General features: G+C 41.7%; 1 protein-coding gene across 1 annotated transcript in view; it reads right to left on the bottom strand.

The window, feature by feature from the left end:
* Positions 1-14,853, bottom strand: part of slc8a2b (solute carrier family 8 member 2b) — a 162,625-nt gene extending 147,772 nt beyond the window's left edge. Inside the window, exon 1 of the mRNA XM_056373471.1 lies at positions 14,633-14,853. The gene's annotated coding sequence lies outside the window, so the exon portion shown is untranslated. The remainder of the gene's footprint in view (positions 1-14,632) is intronic.
* Between the last annotated feature and the right edge of the window lie 5,370 nt (positions 14,854-20,223).

Raw genomic sequence — 20,223 nt, 5'->3', positions numbered from 1 at the left:
CGTTTAGGACTCAGGGATAATTCTTCATGAATTATTTACAGCACAGAATATGCACCCTCCCATTTAAACAAAGAATTATTGTGGTACAAATGTCTTTTTGCCTCAGGTCTCACACATGAGTTTTCTAGAGCAGACTTGAGCTGAATTGAAATGAGATGGCACAAGTTTAAACATGGTTAACGTGCCCTGTGGAGATTTCGTCATGAACCAACACGGTTTGTTTTCTCCCCAAAACACACTCTATTTTCTTGTGGCCTTATGGACAAATTGATTGTATTTTGTAACTCATAAAACCTGCACATGGATTTATAATATTGCATTGTTTATATTCTTTTAGGTCTCATTCTTTTTTTATGGGGGCATTTCCACCTTTTACAGCACGTAGCTGCCACAAACTGTTAGAGTGCCGATGTACTTGCTTTTGAGTGTTTCTCAGATTCATTCATCAGAATTCATTTACTTAAGTATTCTGTCATAACCTACAATGAATGTATGAAAAAGTGCATTACAAATCCAAGCTGACTGAACCTTGAATGTTTTCTGGTTTTACCTGAAAATCAAAACGCCTGCATAAATCTTGTTTGAAGAATATAAATGTTACAAGGCAACTCGACCAATTTTACATATCAAAGTCTGTTTACAGGCGGAAAAAGTACCACAAAGCCTTTAGTGTTGCCAGAGGGAGCTTAGTGAAGTCTGATAAATATCCTCAAGTGATGTCACTTGAGCCGGTGTTGGTTCAGTCTGAGAACTACAAGATTGAAAAATAAAAAATCAGAGCACGTGGAGTTAGAAAGAAGTGTGTTTATCAGGCCTCTGTAGCCTGCTCCTCACATCTGCTTGAGACGAACAACTCAAGGCTACATTAGTCGCTACTAACATAACACGGCTGAGTTGCACTGTGGGTAATGTAGGAGCCAGGTTTGGCACGTATGGAATAAAAAAGATGATATCTCTGGTTCTGCTGTATTGATTTCGAGTCTGACAGTGTTATAGGAGTGGAATGCTAAAGTGTTGGAGGAGACATTAAACCAACTGCAGCCACATTCAACCAGCTCCAACAGCCAGATCGGAGTTGCATAAGGAGAGCAAGAGGCTTCTGCAAGACGCATCCACATCCAACATGCAGTGTTTCATAACATAATGTTTGCTGCTCAGCATAATCTGTATTTAATATTAATCTGTCAAATGAAAAATATGAACATAGACCAATAAATCCTTCAGTGGCACAGACGATTTTCAGACCAGAGGCAATTCACACTCACTTTTTACCATCAAAGAGATTGTAACATACATAAAAAAAACTCTGTCTTCCCTGTAATTGACATAGATAAATGCTGATCGAATACAAGTGACAGTAAACGCAACATAAACAATATAGATCACAGCTAACAAGCTGAAAAGCCTGAGGATACGATGCTTTTCCGTTATAATACTGCAGAGATCAGAGATCAGAGGTCACATGAGCTTACTGTGCAGGAGATGTTTACATCTTATATAACACACTCTTCGCCTTGATTACAAATGGTTGCAATGATGGCCATGCCCCCCCCCCACCCCCCACACGCACAGCTGACATGAGACAGTAACATAATGTAAACAAAAACAAACACTTTCACATAAACACACCAGCACACACAAAAGCTTTAAGACTGCTTAAGAGGAACAATTCACATTCAGAGAGTTCCCATGCAGAGACGGTCTGTGGGCTTCACACACATCACAGAGTTCAGACCGCAGCCACATCAGACGCCGAAAGCTTTCAGACTTACGGACCAGCATTACAATGACATAAAATCAGGTAACGCTTCAGATCACAGCCTAGTTTCAATGTTTCTTTTTTTTTTTTCTTCACAGTAATGTTTTGCAACAAAACCGGAGGTTTAGCCTGGGAGGACGGGTAACACTGTGAGACTAAATCATGTAACACCAGGCCTGATGGAAAAAACAGGGTTCTGCTTTTGTTTAATTTCTTTATCAATGGATTTTCTCTGGGCTCCAGTTTGGTTTGGAGCAAAGACTGTGCCCAGCATCAGGTCACCTTGTTAAAGAGTCTGAAACATCAATTTGCAGCATCCTGCAGGAGCCAATATTGTGATTTAACTGCAGCTGCTGCTGAGGACAGAATGAAGAAAGCATCAGACTGTGGAAAATCCACTTCCTGCCATTACAATTTACACAAACAACCACACACACACACACGCTATACATACGTATATGCATATGATACACCAAGAATACACACACACACTCAATAAACACTCAAGCATCAGTGAGACCATTACTGATTTAAAGAGGTCAGTGACAGGATTGGATGTGGTCACAGTGTGTTTGATGAGTCACAGTGCGGGGGTGTGTGGAGGAAGGATGACTTTAGAAAGCAATAACCAAGCACCAGTGTGTGTGTGTGTGTGTGTGTGTGTGTGTGTGTGTGTGTGTGTGTGTGTGTGTGTGTGTTGTTAGTTCTGATTCAGACAGACAGAGAGAAGATTTGATGAGACTGTGGCCAAAAACAACCTCAATGTAATTACCCTGTCTGATGCTGAGGAGGAGGTAGACGAGAACAGACAGAGGATATTTGATTGTCACGTTTAGGCAGCCTCTTCCACAATTTGTGACCAGTCCCAGTAAATCATTAAGATCTTGAATGTATTTTTCAAATCCCAGCAATTTTTCCCCACTAAATTACCAATTCTACCAATCATTGCAGTTTGCTTGCAAATGATCAATTTCAGAACAAGCTAAAGTCAAATAAAAATCAACCCTCAATCGCTACACAACCAACCTTGTATCTATGATGAGACCATTTCTAAAGTAATGGAAACTAAATCATATGTAATCTAATGACTAAAACTAACCATCTGATTGATGTAGCTTCATGTTGCTGTTTACAGCATGGAAGGAAGCACTATAGGCTCATCTCAAGTTAGAGAAGTGTTTTCAACTGAGCGGCTTGGCTTCTCTATAAGAAGAGAAACGTCCATAAACAGATCAATCCTGAGAGATTCCAAAAATATCACCAAAATGACAGCGAGCTAAATCTAAATCTTTTAGATGAGCCACTGCGAGGCAGGAACGCAGGGTGTTTAATCTGCTGCCTCGTTCATTCAGTCACTCTGGAGGAAAAGTCTGAGCTCCAGTCTCTGGATGTGGATGTAAGAAAGAAAGAGTGGGCGTGACTGACAGAGAGATTAAGTGACATAAGAGAGATCTCAATATTAACACACACACACACACACACACCTCCTATATCAGGACAACAGCCAATAGAAGGACAGCCGGTGGCACAGTTGCTGGACTCAGACCAATGACTTTATGTGGGTGGACTGGTGGGGTGTATCATGATCATGTCTGTTTGTGTATACATGTGTGTGTCCATGTGTGCGGTGAATGTGTGGTCTGAGGGTATGATGGCCGACTGGGCGGGTGCTGGGTCTCCCGTGTGTAAAAACTGAGCACTACAATCTGTTGAAGGAGTGTGGAGTGTGAACTGTATATATCTGTAGATGAGCGGGATGAGTGAGCATCATTCACAGCAATAGGCAACAAAAGGTGCCACGAGGCAGGCTGATGTTGTACCTACAGTGTGAGACATGTATGTGTTCCTAAAGTGATATTCTGGAGAAAAAAAAAAAACCCAAACTCTCACTCTCAGACTTCAAAGCCAACAGTTTGCTCCCTCTGAGAACAGACTGTAGTAAGACTGCAGTGATGATGAACTCCAACAGTGTCAACGTTTCACAGCAGAATCCAACAGAGATGTCTCAAAGCGCTCCTGCTACCCTCCTACTATCCTACTCTCCTCTCTCACTTCATCTGCATGCTGAGTGATGTATTTCAAAACACATCAACTGCTTCTGTGTCAATCCTCACATGACACTGTGAAGCCTGTGAACATCCCCCAGCACTGATTTGCACCTTACAGCACCCGACTCCTGTTCTTGCGTTGCTCACTCGCTGGCTAGCCTGATGCTGCACCGAGGCTGACTCTCGCTAGAAGTTTGACACGAAGGAGCCTGATGCACGAAGAACAGAAAGAACCAATATTTACACTTTCTGCTCTTGGTTTCAGTGCAGCTCCAATAGAAAACATTACCCTACCTCCACTGCCATCACAAGCCTGGTTTTGTTGCACTGAAGCAGTATTACACCAGACACTTTCTCTTTTGGTTTGACTGAAGTTCCACAAAAGACACAGAAATGTCCAAGCGGTAAAATGTGAAACTTGAAAGCTGCATTTGGTGGAAACGTCTGTCACATCTCAGTGCTCGTGGCCTGCAGGTGCATCCCAGCTTTTGTATCCCTAGGAATGACATTAATGCCAGCGTCAATACAGGAAGTGGTTCATCCATTATGTAGAGAAGGGTGAACAGAAGAGTGTAGAGGTCAGGCTGGTGGTGGGTTGGTAGTGCGTCTGATTTTCATGCAAGAGACTGGAGTTTGTGTCCCATCATTAATGTGTGCTTCGATGAACCATTAGCATGATCTTACCATAAGCTTAACATGTTTAAGTTGCTTGTCCCTGCCCATAACTTAACCAAAAAATTATTAGACCCTCTACTTCCAGTGAAGCTGAGGAGATGATAGCATGACATAAATTCACTTGCCTGTTTATGATGTAAAACTGATGCAATCCAATGAGATAATGAAGGTTTCAGAGAGGTATGGATTCAACTTTAAGGTGACTTTGGAGGCTGGAGTTTGTGGAGCTGCTGAGCTGTGTTGCCTTACAACAAAGTGTTTCTGTTTTCATTGATATAAATTAGGTGGACAAAATAATTTAAAACACCAGTATATAATAATACAATTCAACAGCATCACAAACTGCAGCTTCCAAAATGACCATAAAGTTGAGTCAGCGCCCTCTGAAACAGATTCAACGAGGGTATTAAGTCACATTTTTGCTGGAGTATTCCTTTAATATACTGCTAGGATGGGCTGTATATTAAACACTGTTTTATTTGGCATGAACAGAAACATGTCAGCTGATATTTGCTTGACTGAAAGAGCAGAACTGAATTGCAGATGTGCAAACAGAAACCACCCTAGTAGTGTTCTTAAGTGACATTTACATATATCTACATGTTAGCGACTGCAAAATGAACATCAGCCTCTTGTTACATTAGAAAAGAGACTGAGGTTGTGTGGTGCCATATGACATCACGAATCACTAATAACTCACTTTCTCCTTCTCCTGATCCTTGAGAGGAGAGAGGAAATGCATGAGTGGACACATTTACTGCCTGTCAATCACACGCAGATTTGAAGTGAAGGTGGGGGGTTGAGACAGAGTGGCTTGAAGGTAGGTGATGTGAAGGGGGGAGGGAAAGAACGAAGGTCAGAGGAGAAGGAATAAAGGATGACGAGGCAGGTGCTGAATCTGTCAGTCACACGAGGAGGAAGATGAGTGGGCGGAGCCTGGATCAGAGGATGTTTGGTGATGGTTTTAAGTCAAAAAGAGTCAAGTAAATGTTATTTAGACTTTGGATGACTGTCTTCAACACAGACTGAAAATATTTTAAAAAAGGAGAATGAAACACTATAAAAGCCTCTAAGAATCAACCATTTTCTTTTATGGTTTGAGGCAAAGACTTTCTTGTGACTTTCATGGTCATGAAAGTCCCCGTTGTAGGCGCTAGAAAACTCCGGAGTAGTGCTGACGCCAGGTGTAAACATAGCAGAAGTGATGCGATATAGCCTCAGGGTACCACTTCGGTCCAGACTAAGCTCAGCTATCAGGTGGATTTCCATGTTTTATATTACGGTCCCCAGACAATGAATCCACTGACTTTTGCTATAACACACGCATGAGGTTGACAGTTTGGGATTTTATTGAAATATCTTTACAGCTACTGAATTGATGGATTAAATCGGTCAGATCCTTTGGTTTATGACTAAATACTTCAAAACTAATGACATTCCCATCACAATGCTAAAATGCTGAACATAGTAAACATTATAATGGATTAGTATTAGTTAACATTGTCATTAAGCATGTTAGCATACTGATGTTAGCACTGAGCTCATGCACAACTGTGTCTATGTACAGTCTCATGGAGCTGACAGCATGACTGTAGACTCTGATTAAATTCATAATATTTAAAATTTCTCATTTTGGTGATTTTACAGATGTGACTGAAGGAGTTATTTAAACGTATGGCTATATAGAAAAAAAGAACAAGAGGACTAATAAAGGACACGGTCACTGAGTGGGCACCTCTCATCTCTGGTGTATGAATAAATGAACACCTCAGAGGCACAGAGTCCCACAATCACCACTCTCCAAACCTACAGTCCACTCAGAGCTAATCCAGCCCACACCTGCCCACACAAGAGCACTAGTGTCCTCCACACTGCAGCAACACCTCTGACTACACCCTCAGATGACAGATATGACAGGCAGGGGAGTCGAGTGTGGGGACAGTATGAGGGCAATGAGATAAAATGATGGGAAGGACAAAATAAATAGGTAGTTAGAGGAAGAAGAGAGAAAGGAAAGAAGGAGGTGTAGAGAGGGGAAGAATTAGAGCATGAGAGGATGAGAGGAGAGAGATTAGTAAGAGTAACAAAATAAAGGATGTTGGAGGATGAAAAATAAGGCATTAAAGAAGGGAGGAGATCTGAAGAAAGGAGAAACAGAAAAACAGATCAAGAGGAAAGAGGGAAAACAGTGTGGAAAAAGGAAAACAGCTGATAAAGAATGGTATGAGATGCAGAAGGATGTAATGGGTGTAACAAAGGGGGAGGAGATGAAAGAGGAGGAAATCATATGAGCAGAGGAGAGCATGGAAGGATAACAGCGAAGAAGTAAAAGAGGATTGGAGAGAGATTATGACAAATGACTTGACAAATGAAAAAGTCATTTGGAGGATGGGACAGATGTGTGAGGATGACAAAGGAAAGATGGGCAATGGAGAGAGAAAGGCAAGAAGAGATGAAATGAAGAATTAAGAGGGTGTTTTTCATTGAAACTGGAGGAATGAAGAATGGGTGAAAGATAAAAGATGGACAAAGACAAGAAAGCCTGAGAGGACATAAGTGAGGCAGTGAGGATAGAGGGATGAGAGAAACAAAGAGCTGGAAGAAGGAGTCATAAATTGCTCCGTGTCTGATTCTGGTGTCAGATGAAAAATTTCCCACCAGCAGTCCCACTCCCTCTGGAGTCCTAATGCCAAGACTCTGAGCTTTTAATAGGCACACACTGAGCAGAGACATAACATACTGTAAACACACACACACACACACACACACACACACGGTGCTAATAATCCACAATCCCTTAAGCATGCAGAAAAAGATGCACAAACACTCAGGCAAGGGCAAAGAATCATGAGGAGAAAGTCACAGTGGGGCGTCAAAACATTGCTCCAAATTGTGAATCTGAATCTCAATAGAAACGCTGCAGTGGATTCACTCACAGCAGAGACAGAGATCAGAGCAGCAGTGTGCACATTCACTGCCACAAACCATCCGACAGAACTTATGAGGACTGATATGATTATTCATTTGCTGCTGGAACAACAGATATTAACAACCAAATAACCCAGTTTTAACTCAACGCCTGGACAAGAAATTTTCATCACAAGTACCTGACAATTACACGACATCACACACACAAAAAACATTTTTACAAATATTAAATCTTCATTGTGTGTGTGTGTGTTTGGTAGTACAGCAGTATATAGAGGTGGTGATGATTGAGGTGATGCCACAAAGTTTAACAAAGGCTCACAGTGTAAACTGTATGTCAGTGACACTATAACCTTCATTCATAGAAACAAGACGCAGGCTGTAGAGACTGGTGAGAGAGAGAGCGAGTATGGGTGAGTGAGGTGACATGTATGTAAGTGCAAGTGGAGGAAAGGCTAATTACAAATTATTTAAATGCAAATTAAAGAAGTGAGAGAGAAACACAGTGGGATGGGCAGAGAGAGCGGGGCAGCCAAAGTCAAGTGTAAAGGTGAGAGCTGAAAGGAAGAAGCTTTAGGAAGCTGGAGAGACACTGGTTCGATGCCAGGAGAGCGAGAGGAATCCAACATCAACAGAAACGTGCCACGGTTACTCTGGTTACGTAACCTTGTAGCACTGAAAGTGAAATTCTTCGAGGCACCTGACACAAAGGCGCACAGGCACAGTGCAGCTCAGTTCAACCCATAATGCATCACTGCTGTAGAAGTAGAGAAGAATGTGACACATAAAATCCATTTCTCCTTCAGATGACTGTGTGTGTGTGTGTGTGTGTGTGTGTGTGTGTGTGTGTGTGTGTGTGCCTACTACCTCTATAAGACACAGTTTCAAACATATCAGCATGGTTTCATCGCAGGAGGCTGAGGCTCTTCACACACTGTATGACACACACACACACACACACACACAGTATTCAGTTCATCAGTGATACAGATGCAGCACGCAGCTCTCTGTCTTTGCTTCTCTGTCTGAAGAATCTGTAGTTGTAGTTCATGAGATGTTTGTGCAGTCAGTCTCTTTAACTATGACTTCATTTGTCTCTTACAAGTTAAAACTGCACATTTTTCATTTCCATATCACTTTTGCATTCGTGTGTGTCTTTGTGTTTATGTGTTAGTGACATTTTGCCTTCTGTCTAATCCCTGGGAACCGTTAGTGTGGCACCAATCCTAGAGAGAGGTATAATGCACTGCCAGTTTAGAGGAATGACCCGCAGATTTGACAGAAAGCAGAGATGATGCAACACTTGACATGATGTATTTATTGCTCATTACACCTTTCACAAGGCAGAGCTCTGACAGAGCACAGCCACTGTGACCACAGCTGCTGTTTCTATGGCGTTATTGATATGGCAATGGTAGCCATACTCTTAACTGCTCCTTTTAACATTAGCAGAGAAAGAACAGTGAAGCATAGTGAAGCCTCTTGGGCTTTAAAGTAGCCTTGTTCTGTTATTAGATACGACGGATGTGTTATCACAGAAGTTCAAGAAAGGCTTCAACACAGTCCTCAGCTGGCACAACCATGTCACTTCACCGGAAAGACACCTGCATGATACTAATACTAAATACTAATGGGTCACAGCCTAGTAGTCATACCAACTGAGGCCACAGCCATGGCTACAGCCACAACCAGCAACAGCAATGTGCCAAGACTACAGTCAGTCACAGCCAGTCATAACACAGTGTAGAAAAACAAGCATGCCCAGCCTCCACAAGTAATAATGATACAGATTTACAGATTTGCAGCGGTGCAGCGGTTTGCCCACTCTGACTGTGGTTAAAATGGCAGCATAATACACATCATATAATGATACAATTCAGCCTTCCTCTGTGAATCAGAGGGAATGAAAACACTGCATGGTAACAAGAAGCTTGGTGAGGCTGAGAGGAACAGCAGATTCAGATGATCATTTTTTTTGAAGGTTCATCACTTGAAGCGACACCGTTCACATTTTCACACTGTTGGACTGGACTTCTGTGACAAACAACGCTCAAGTCCTGATCTAGTCAAATTCCATAAGAATAAAAAGATGGATCTCACCTGACTGGCAGGACATGTGCACAGCTTGAATGTTTAAAATGATTCCCCTGCAATGAAAGGACTTTAAGGCTTAAAAGTCAGTTTGCTCAGTAAAACTTGTGACTCGACATGTTGTAGTTCTTCTTGTTCTAGTTCTTGAGTGTAGACAAGATTTTAACACAAAGAAAAAGCTGAATAAGAGGAGCTTGATGTTGTTGCTCCACATGTGACACCAAAGGTTCTTTCTGTATGTCTGTTGGTCCATCAGTCTTTTTGACATGTTTTCGTTCTTATGACCCTTCATAAAGCTCCTCTGTAAGGCTCTGTGTATCTGACGTCTAGTTTTTATTTTCTGCCTGTTTACCTGTCTTATAGTCCATCTCATGGATCGTATTGAACTTCAGTGCTCCAGAGGAAGAAACTGGAGGTGTAGGTATCGGAGAAGATCAGCCTGTATGCTCATGTATTTGCTCATTAGTTTGCCATTCACCAATATCTCACTTCACACTGACTCCATTTCAGCCAAACCTGATGCATCTCAAAGCAGTGCTCCCACATATAGAAATTTACACTTAAAATCACTAAAGTGACAAAGCTCAAGACTTCTCTCCACAATATTAAGTGACAGTCTATCTGTCCTGCCTTAGAAAATCAATCCCTGTCTCTGTTTATATGAGCCTGTGTTCCACCCTCCGCTCAGACACATGCTATTTTTCCTGCACCACTCAGCCACATCATTTGTGTAATTAAAAACTGTGAAAAGAGGCTGCGGATGAGGCTGGAGGTATGGAAACAGCCTCTGTATGTATCCCATGAGAGCAATCAGACAGAAGAGACCGAGGAAGCAACAAGGAGGAGTTAAGAGTCAGGAGGAAAATGGATAACGAGGCGATGAGATAAAAGAAGATGGAGAAAGTGAAGGTTCATTTGATAAAGTAGATTTTTTTTTTTTTTTTTTTTTTAAGCGTCTTTGGTTTGTTGCTCTTTGTGTGTCCTTTATGTTGTTTGGATATTTGCACACTCATCTTTACAGTCATCTGCAGATTCTTTAAACCTCCAGCAAGGAGCGTTTGATCCTGCTTGTTTGTTAGTTACCAGGATATTTGGTGGAGATCCAGGTTTTATTTTCAAAGCAATCACCTCAAAACTAAAGATCAAATGGGCAGTTTTTCAGTTCCTTTCAAAATGCATATAGCACAACTATCTAACTACTTGGTGAAGGTAAGAAACTACTGTGGTCATGGTTAACAGAAAATCTACAAAACAGCATAAAACAAAAACTATTATGCTCTCAATTAATCGATTCATCTTTTGGTCCATAAAACATTAGAGAAAACAATGAAAAATGCATAATATCACAAAGTCCAGGACACGTGTTCTCCTCACAACTTTTTATATCCAACATACAGCCCAGAGAAGCGTAATGTTGATTTTCTGTCGATTGACTTATTGATATATTGACTAATCTCTCGCAGCTCTAAAACCCTATCTGTCAGGAGGAAGCCGTCTATGACCAGCGGTCTACCTTGTCACAGTCACACCTTATCCCTAATGGGTTTTGAAATGTTACAACATCTGTCTTCTGACTTTGAGACACTAAACCCAGTGTTCAAATGGCCACATTAAGGCCTCGTCATGTTCACATAAACATACTTTGTGTTAGGAATATGAACAAACAACTAGTGCTGTTGTTTTCCTCATGAGGACAGTCTCGTTTCTTAATGTTGCAACACAGGGCTGTACTTATTGTCTATCCTCATGCATAGTTTAATGATGAAAATGAAAAAACTCAACTAAAACAGCACGTCTGGATGACTCCACAGCCTGTGCTGGTGTATTACAGCTCAGTTTTAAACATTTTATCTTATGTCTTTCTTTGGCACTACATATTCTTGGCCAGTGTTTCTGGACTGCGCTGCCTAGAAATCGTTGTCCGTGAGACAGTGCTGATTGTGGTTTTCCATCGATGATGTTTCATTTGCTTTAGTGTATCATTATTTTTTCTGATCATGTTAACTTTACATTTCCTTCTCCTGCTTATTACAAACAGTAAATACATCACTTCATCACATCAGGTCTACAGAGCAACAGTGGGAAGAGAGGCGAGGTTTCCTGATGTGGCTTTCTGCTAAACCGTAAGCAAAGACAAACAAATATTTCAGTCTATATTAAAATGTTGCAGATTATCACAGTACCAGCTGAGCTGGAACGTATAGTCTTATGTTACAGCCCTTTGCTCCATCAGAGGGGCTCAGCACCCAAAGGTATGGTATGGGTGGTATGGGTGGTGATGAAAGAGCAGCACAGCAGCCCCTGGTTAAGTAAAGGTTAAAAGATGCAGAAAACAGGGGAACATATAGGCTACATGTATGTTTCTCTATGTGTAAGTGGCTGTGGATAAGAGAGTCTGCTAAATGCCTTATAGCTGTGAAATGTACTACAACGCAGAGAGGAAAAAAATATAGAGGATGTAAGGATGGGAGGAGATGCCGTGGGAGCAGGGAGGAGAGGAGAGGAAAGGAGGCAAGGGAGAGGAAGGAGAAGATGGAAGAAGGCAGGGGTGAAAGAGAGAGAGATAGAGAGCTGGGAGATAATGGAGGAAAGGAAGAGGAGAGGCAGGGAGACGGAGACAGAGAGAGGAAGGAGGGGCGTTAATGAATAATCCATCAGCCAATAGAAAAGGTAAAGCAGCATTTGGATGTTGCTCACAAGGAGCTAAACATGTTGGTGGGGTTGTGCAAAGGGTGGTGTAAGCAAATATCAAATGTCAAAGGACAGAAAAACAAAAGTGTCATCATTCCTGTGTCCAAACCACCGTCCAAGAAGAAGAACACACTGTACACCCTGAGCTGAGGTTGATGAAATGATGAAACAACACTAATTATTCCTTACACATTTCCTCAGGGACAAATGACGTGTCTGTTGGTGCCTTATTATAATTTATGACATTTAAATTCCCATTATATCCCTATAATGTTTCTAATCATCAGGATCCCCGTTGTTTCCTGTTCTGCTGCTGCATCTGTATCATGCAGCCTTTTTCCATCAACAATGGATGGAAGGGGAGTTGTGCGGCCTTACAGGCATGGAGATGAATGGAGGAAGGGCTGGGCTAACGGCTGGTGCAGGGAAAACAAGGGAAGTCCCAGAAAAACTGCAGAGACAGAGAGAGGGAGACAGAGAGAGAGAGGGAGGAAAAGCCCAGGGAAGCCCCGCTGCAGTTTCTGTGCACAGGAGGAGGATCCACACCTCTCCTCTTTCTCTACAGCCGCTACAGCTGCAGCCAGCTCCCTCATTAAAACTACAGCCAGACTTCAGACTGAATGCATAAACTATTTTACATTTAATCAAGTGCTGTGTTTCCTTCTGTGTGCCCTGCAGGTCCGCCTCAAGCTTACAAAGCTGAAGTCATGTGAATAAAAAAAAAAAAAAATGGTCACACTGAAACAATAGACCACAATCTGATATAAATTAAAACTGTCTATATTGTTACACTGACCTATTTCGAAATCACTCCTGGATATGTTGCCGAATAAGACGCATATATTCCCTGCATGCATGTAAATGCATGTGCAATAATTGAAATGGACTGTTTTGTGTAGTTTGCGTTTATTTCGTTCATATGGTGAACAGAATTATTTACAAAAATGCAAGATTTATTTTCCATCTATAACTGTATCCGTCGTTAAAACGGCTGGGACGCAGTTACGCAACATTAATGAACGGCGCCTGCACCTCTAAGTCGCTTTAAAGCAGAAGTCGCTCGGTCAGTTAAAACGCTCCGGCATCATGAACTGGAGTAGTGTGACGTTAAGGTGGACACACACACACACACACACACACACACACACACACACACACACACACACACACACACACACACACACACACACACACACACACACACACACACACACAAACCAACCAGAACAGACGTCCTGCTCGGACAGATCACTCTGCTGCGTCAAGGTTGGCAGAAAGAGACAGGAGCAAACCGGAAAACCAGCGAAGCACTTTTCAAGATAAAAGCGTAAAGGGTGTACATTTTGAAACAATAAGGAATACTGTTGAAATAGAATTTTGTCACGTAATCAGATAAAATTTTAATCTCAAAATACTCCGTGTGTTTTACTAAATTTAATTAGACTTCACCAATTAAGCCTGGCGTACTTTGGTTTCTGACAGAGATAAAGATGGATGATGTGCAACTATCCAATATAAAAGTACGACCTTTTACACGAAACCCCGACCAAAGGGGATATGTCAGCGCAAACAAGCGTGAAAGCGTTCAATAGCATGCCTTTACTTTGAAAGTTCAACCAGAAGTTAAGCGTTTCTTTCCGCTGACTTGACGCCGGTCTCCGCAGCCAAGAGGCGCAGTATCAGCAGAGAATTACTACTACAACCTCACCAACGACACAACAGCACCGACAATGTAAACATGCAGGACCCGTGTGATATTCTCACCTGTTTATGTCACGTCTGAAACATACGCTATGTTTTTACTATAAGCAGAATCAGTTTAACGATATGCGTGGTTAACTTTTTCTATCCATTCAAAAAGGCAGCACAAACACACACAGTGAGTGTTGTTGATCCCAGCGCTCCCAGCTGCACGGACTCCCTGTGGGGCACGCAGGGCAGTAACGCTCATTAAACTGGGAGGCACTTTGGATGAAAGCGCCGGGCAGGAGGCTTAATGTAGTCTGTGTGCAGCGCACAAAACCCCCGCAACATCCTTAGCATTTCACTCACGCTCCTAAAAAACTTCAGGGGAAAATAGGACGCGGAGGTTTTTACGGGAGGAAATCTGTCGAGCGCGGCTTTTATATCAAAACCAATCCAAAGATTATGGCGATTGCTGTCAAAACAGAGATTCTCATCGCATGTCTTTGTAAACAGACACATCGGTTATGACATATAATTAACGACTTTAAAGCGCTGACAACTCTTATAGAGCGAGACTCCGCCAACAGTCTAGTTTTTGGCACCACGAAGCAGCTCCACATGGTCGTACACGGCCAGAATCAGCAGCCAGTGATGCCCGCATGGGGCTATGCAAGCGCACATGAACAAGTGCGCACAACAAACAGGCACACGCTGTACACAAACAGAGTACAACTGTCAGGGAAATGTCTCTTACCTTCTGTTCTAGTGCCAGAGTGCACTCGAAGCGATGATCATAGTATCAGATGTTAGTACGAAAGACTGGCGGAGAAAACTGTCCTCGGTGCTGCGCTCCGCCGCTGCTCGACTCTCTTTCTCTCTGTCTCTCTCTCTCTCTCTGTCTCTCTCTCCCCCTCGACACACTCATACTGCACACACAAACACACAATCGCGCTCCCCCTCCCCGCGGTCCCTCATCACACACACACACACACATCAGACGCTGCGCGCAGCCGGGCGGGGTGCCGAGGAGCGCGGTTTAGCCTCGGGGGCGCGGATGGATGGGGAGAGGGGATATGCGCCTGGCAGAGGAGAGATGAAGAACATAAGTCAAGAGGAGACAAAAAAAAATGAAATGTGAAGGAAAGGGAAGGTTGAAGATGGGTTGGAGAGGAGAGGAAAAATGAAGGACATAAGTCAAGACAATACAAAAAATAGAAATGTAAATGAAAGAAAGAAAATATATGGAGGAAAGGAAATTATATGGAGAGGTCCATGGGTTGGAGAGGAGGGATGAAATCAAGGAGAGAGCAGTCAAAAAAGACAAGGAGAAGAACATAAACCAAAGGAAAGAAGAAAAAGGAGGAGAGGAAAGGAGGAGAAAAAACAGAGCAAATTGAAAATTGATTAACCAGGACTGTAACAGGATGTTCTGCAGCCAGCATGGCTCACATACTCTACAATCTTCCCTCCATTTTCTAATATTAGACATCACATTATACATTATAATACCTGACACTGTAATATCTAAATTTGGATATTAGCAGCGCTGCAGTTTGACATTTCCTCAGTTAACCTAATGAGTGAGGTGGGAGTGGAGGGGGGGCGTTTCAGAGCCTCCAGGAAAGAGGAGGGCTGGAGGAGCAGGGAAGGAGGCATTTATCAAAGTATTGAGCAGGGCCAATTACTTAGCCAGTGTGCAACATTTCAGGCTGTGCTCTGACGATGGAGGCCGCTGACCAAGCAGCCAGGAAATACAGTCAGTCAGACAGTCTGTCTCTACATAGACACACTGTGCTTAATCTACCTCCCAGAGTTCATCGAGTGGAGTCTATCAGAGTTTGAAATGCCTCCTCTTCTCCCCCTCCACCTCCCACTTCACCCACCAGACTCCACTTGCTAGTCCTCCTCCTTTGTGTCAACTTTTTCGGTCATTTTGTTTTACAGTGGGCTCATAGTCTTCTTAGATTTCCTGAAATTGGCACATTTTGTTCCACTACTTCAGCTCCACATCTCGTTTATTTTCATCCATTGCTTTAGGCGCAGCTCTACAGAGTCGCCTATCGTCATAAAAAAATTGTCATAATGCAACTGAAAGTCCTTTTTAGGTCACAACACACACCAGCAACCTCTGCAGGTACCTGGAACTTGCACCTGCATTTGTCCCCAAAGTGGAAACGAAACGAGAACCGACACTGTAAACATTAAAAACCTTAGAGTTTAAGTTCTGTTGATCATGTTGCTTTCCTAAGGGTTTATATAGTTTATTGTTGTACATTCTGTGTATAGTTCGTACTTTGTGTTTTTTTAAATTTTGCTCTACACAATATGAACCTCATAAACCTGATCAAGGTAGGCAGTGAAAATTAGCCTCGGCTATATATATATATATATGCCACATATATGTATGATATCTATCTGTGCCTATCAAACTAAACATTATTACTGGATGGCTGTAAAAGACTAAACACCACTCTCTTTCTTCTCTGCCACATTCATGATCAGAGAGAGAAGAAAACTAACAGTAAATGTCTGAGTACGGATTGGCTGGATGAATCCTGACTAACCTCTGTACTTCACTATAAATCTCACCACCAAGATTGGAGTCTTAAAATACTCACATACACACAGACGCTCTGTGCTCTTCACACTGACATAGCTTTTGGGTCAAGTAATCAGAGCATATGCCCAAACAGGATCGACTTCACACACAGTAGGTGACACACACACACACACACACACACACACACACACACACACAATTATACATACACGGAGTCAGAACAGGGTTTGCCTGCAGCAGTGGCTCTCCTGCTTCCATGCAGATAAATGATGTGATGTATCACATGAGTCGCGGCATGTGAGCAGCGCTGGGTGATCATGCTATTGTGCTGATTATGTAAAGAACTGCAGGCAGCGGTGAGATTTCTCTATAAATACAATGTTTATCATTAAGTCATATGAAGGCAGAGGAGGAGAGACGCACAGACAGAAGTCATGTATAAACTATGTTCATCTGTTTAGGCATCAGATGCAGGGTGGTGACAGGCTTTGATGTTCCTGAGGTTTAATGACATTGTATGTTAATGGTGAAATCTATGTTGACTGTATAATTAGATGATTATTTAGCCATTTAAGTTTCATTTAACAGTTTTTACTACAAATCAATTTTTCTTAGTAAAGAAAGAAAACATGATGACTTTGATCCGTGCTATAAAAGATATTTACAAACTCACGAATATCGTGTATTCATCATGTCTCCTCCATTTCCAGATGTGCACATCTGTTTCTACACCTACTTTTTCCACAGCAGACATTTTGACTTATCGTAGTAGGACCCAGGTGTTTGCTAATAACAGTAATGATGTTCTGTTCAAATGTCAGTAAGCTGTGGTACTGTGACAGTGAAGCAGCATGCGCAGGGGAGCAGCTAAATACATTTCAGTCTCATTCATTTTATTATTAGTTGCTAGATACTATGTAGATACTATGAAATGTCAAGATGTTAGCAATTGTTGCTACTTTGTTTACATTTTCTTTTGTTGATGTCTCAGCATAATGGAATGTGTAAATTAAAGGCCCTGTGTACCCACGTAGCTTTTACTCATTCTAGCTAACCAGGCTGCTTGATCAGGCTCAGACGTTGGACTGGATACACGGGATTAGCAAACAGAGAGGTTCCGATATCATTTTTTCCTTCCCAATACTGATTCCGATACCTGAACTTATGCATCAGCAACTGACATCACTTGAGGACATTTATCAGATTTCTGCCTCACCTTTTTCTTGACACTACTAGAGGAGTGGACTCAACTCTGTCAGTGGTGGTGTGCTTGACCCGACTGACTTTATGTCTAACAATCTGTCCACCTCATGTGTGTTAGTACACAAATCATCATATCTTTCTATCTTTGGAACCAGAGTGGGGAAGCATTCACAGACAAAGAGAGCGCAAACCAACACAGGACAAAGAAACACAGAAATACGCACATATCAGCAGCACACCTGGCACACCCAGACTCCTGTGGCCACACACACACACACCACACACACACACACACACACACACACACACACACACACACACACACACACACAATTAGAAATATAGCCGATTGAAGTGCCAACACACACAGATGCACATGACCCCATCCCCACAACCCACTGCTACCACATAGAAAATGTGTACACACACTGACAGCATAGTGACAAGGACACAAAGACTGAGACGTGTGCCTGCCCACACACACACACACACGCACACACAAAGACAGTCATCCCAAGAAGAAATGGAGTTTGTTATATTCTTGTCTATTTTCACACACACACACACACACACACACACACACACACACACAGACACACTTTATCAGCACACAATGTGTAGACTTGACACACACTCACACACAGATTCAAAAAGAAACCGGCGTGTAGACACAGTCACTCACCCACCCACACACTTGCTGTTTCAGGGGAGCAGAGTGGAGCAGGAGCAGGAAACGACAGGTCGGGATAAGAACATTGAAGTGGAAACCCAACATGTCTCCTACACTATCTCTTCTGTGTTAAAGAGAAAACAGCAGCAGAGACACAGGAGACAAAAACCACCACTTCAATCTGTGGAAGAAAAAAATTCAACTCACATAAAACCTGAGAAACAAGATAAGGGAAAAATAATAAAATTACAGTAGTGGCTGCATAAAATGCTATACAAATATTCTTTGTGTAAAATTATCAATTATGTGTTTGAGTTTTATAAAAAAAAAAATTTAAATGTAGTGTGAAATATACTTCACCTGTGTGTGTAGCACAGACTTGTAAATCATTTGGGCTATTGATTAATTGCATGATACTGAATCCCTTCACCAAGGTTTAGGTGATACTCTATGGATGTTGAGTATAAATGAGGAGTTTTAAGTTGAACAACCACCATGTTCCCATTCTGAGGACAATGGCCAAAGCTTAGAACATTTAAAATCATGGCTCTACTGTACAACTTGTCTGGTCAGCGTTACTGCTGTAATGGGCTGGACTACATTACCAGATTGTTACTATACTGTATCACAGTGGTTCCCAACCTGTGGGCTGTGAAGGTTTTGCAAGTGAGCCACAAATCATTTGCAAAACAGGACAATTTTTTCTGAAAAGATGTAATTCTATATGAAAAATTACATTATAGGGCCTAATGTTTTTAAATTAAATGATCTTTAAGAACATTAAAAATGTTTTTAAAAAACTGCTTCCAGTGTTTGTTTGTTTTTCTTATATTGATTTTCTTGCATCACTGTGATAAGCCAATAATAGGAACTTTTATGTTGTTGCCGCCGCACCACATCATATACTTGATTGCTATCTCAGTGTGATTGCGTGGTAAAAGATTACAGCCATGGCAAATCCAGTATCAAAATGGATAGGTGGTTAGCAAAAGGAAGAATTCATAGGAAAAAGAGTCAGGAGACAGAAGGGGATTCCATCGTCATCATTAAAATAAAAAGTGCTCTGAGATCGTTATTTGGCCTCCGTGTTGTTATGGGATCAGATGTGGGCCATGATTTAGAAAAGGTTGGAACCATTTGTTATATCATGTTTGGTACAGGTATGGTGGGAAACTTCACCCACGCTGTAGAAAAAAAACAAAGATTTATCCGCTCTGGCATATCTGTTACTGTGCAGATACAGAGAAACCTTCACCCTCAAGACAAAAACCATCCTCCCTTTCATCTCATGAGGCTTTAATGAAGACTTCCCAGTAAACTGCCTGTAGCATTTTCAACATCTTTTCAAATTCATTGACAGAATTTGCTCTCTCTATTTATGTGCCCTCAAGTAATCTGTCACAGTCCCGTCAAACCTCAACGCAGGCAGCAGAAACCTCAGAGATGTCATTGTACAAAGTTCCTTAAGCTGCACGTCGAGTGCAGTAAAAGCTGCTTGATGCAGAAAACACCAAACTACTTGGTACAGTAGGTAATTCCACTTCTGTGTGTTTTTATTGTCCGATTAGAGGTTATTAAGCCTTAAAGAGAAACATCAGTTTGGCTACATTTGCCTTGTTTGGTGGGTGTTATAACACTTTCCACAGTGTTTTAAGAGCTAAAGTCCATGTGTCTCTTCTTGTTTAATTTCCTCATCTTCATCTCTGTGTCTGACAACTTCATCCTTATTTTTTTTTTTTTTTTTTCCCCCAGTTCATTCTCCTGGTCTGTGTTTAGTCAAACACTTGATATTGAATTGCTTTACACAGGCTGGGAAATATTACATCTTATATATAATTATTATTATTATTATTATTATTATTATTATTATTATTATTATTATTATTATTATTATTATTATTATTATTATATC

This window comes from Seriola aureovittata, chromosome 4 (genome assembly GCF_021018895.1).
Source record: "Seriola aureovittata isolate HTS-2021-v1 ecotype China chromosome 4, ASM2101889v1, whole genome shotgun sequence".
NCBI classification, from domain to species: domain Eukaryota; kingdom Metazoa; phylum Chordata; class Actinopteri; order Carangiformes; family Carangidae; genus Seriola; species Seriola aureovittata.
The sequence above is the reverse complement of the archived record's forward strand: the minus strand, read 5'-3'. Positions and strand labels throughout refer to the sequence as shown.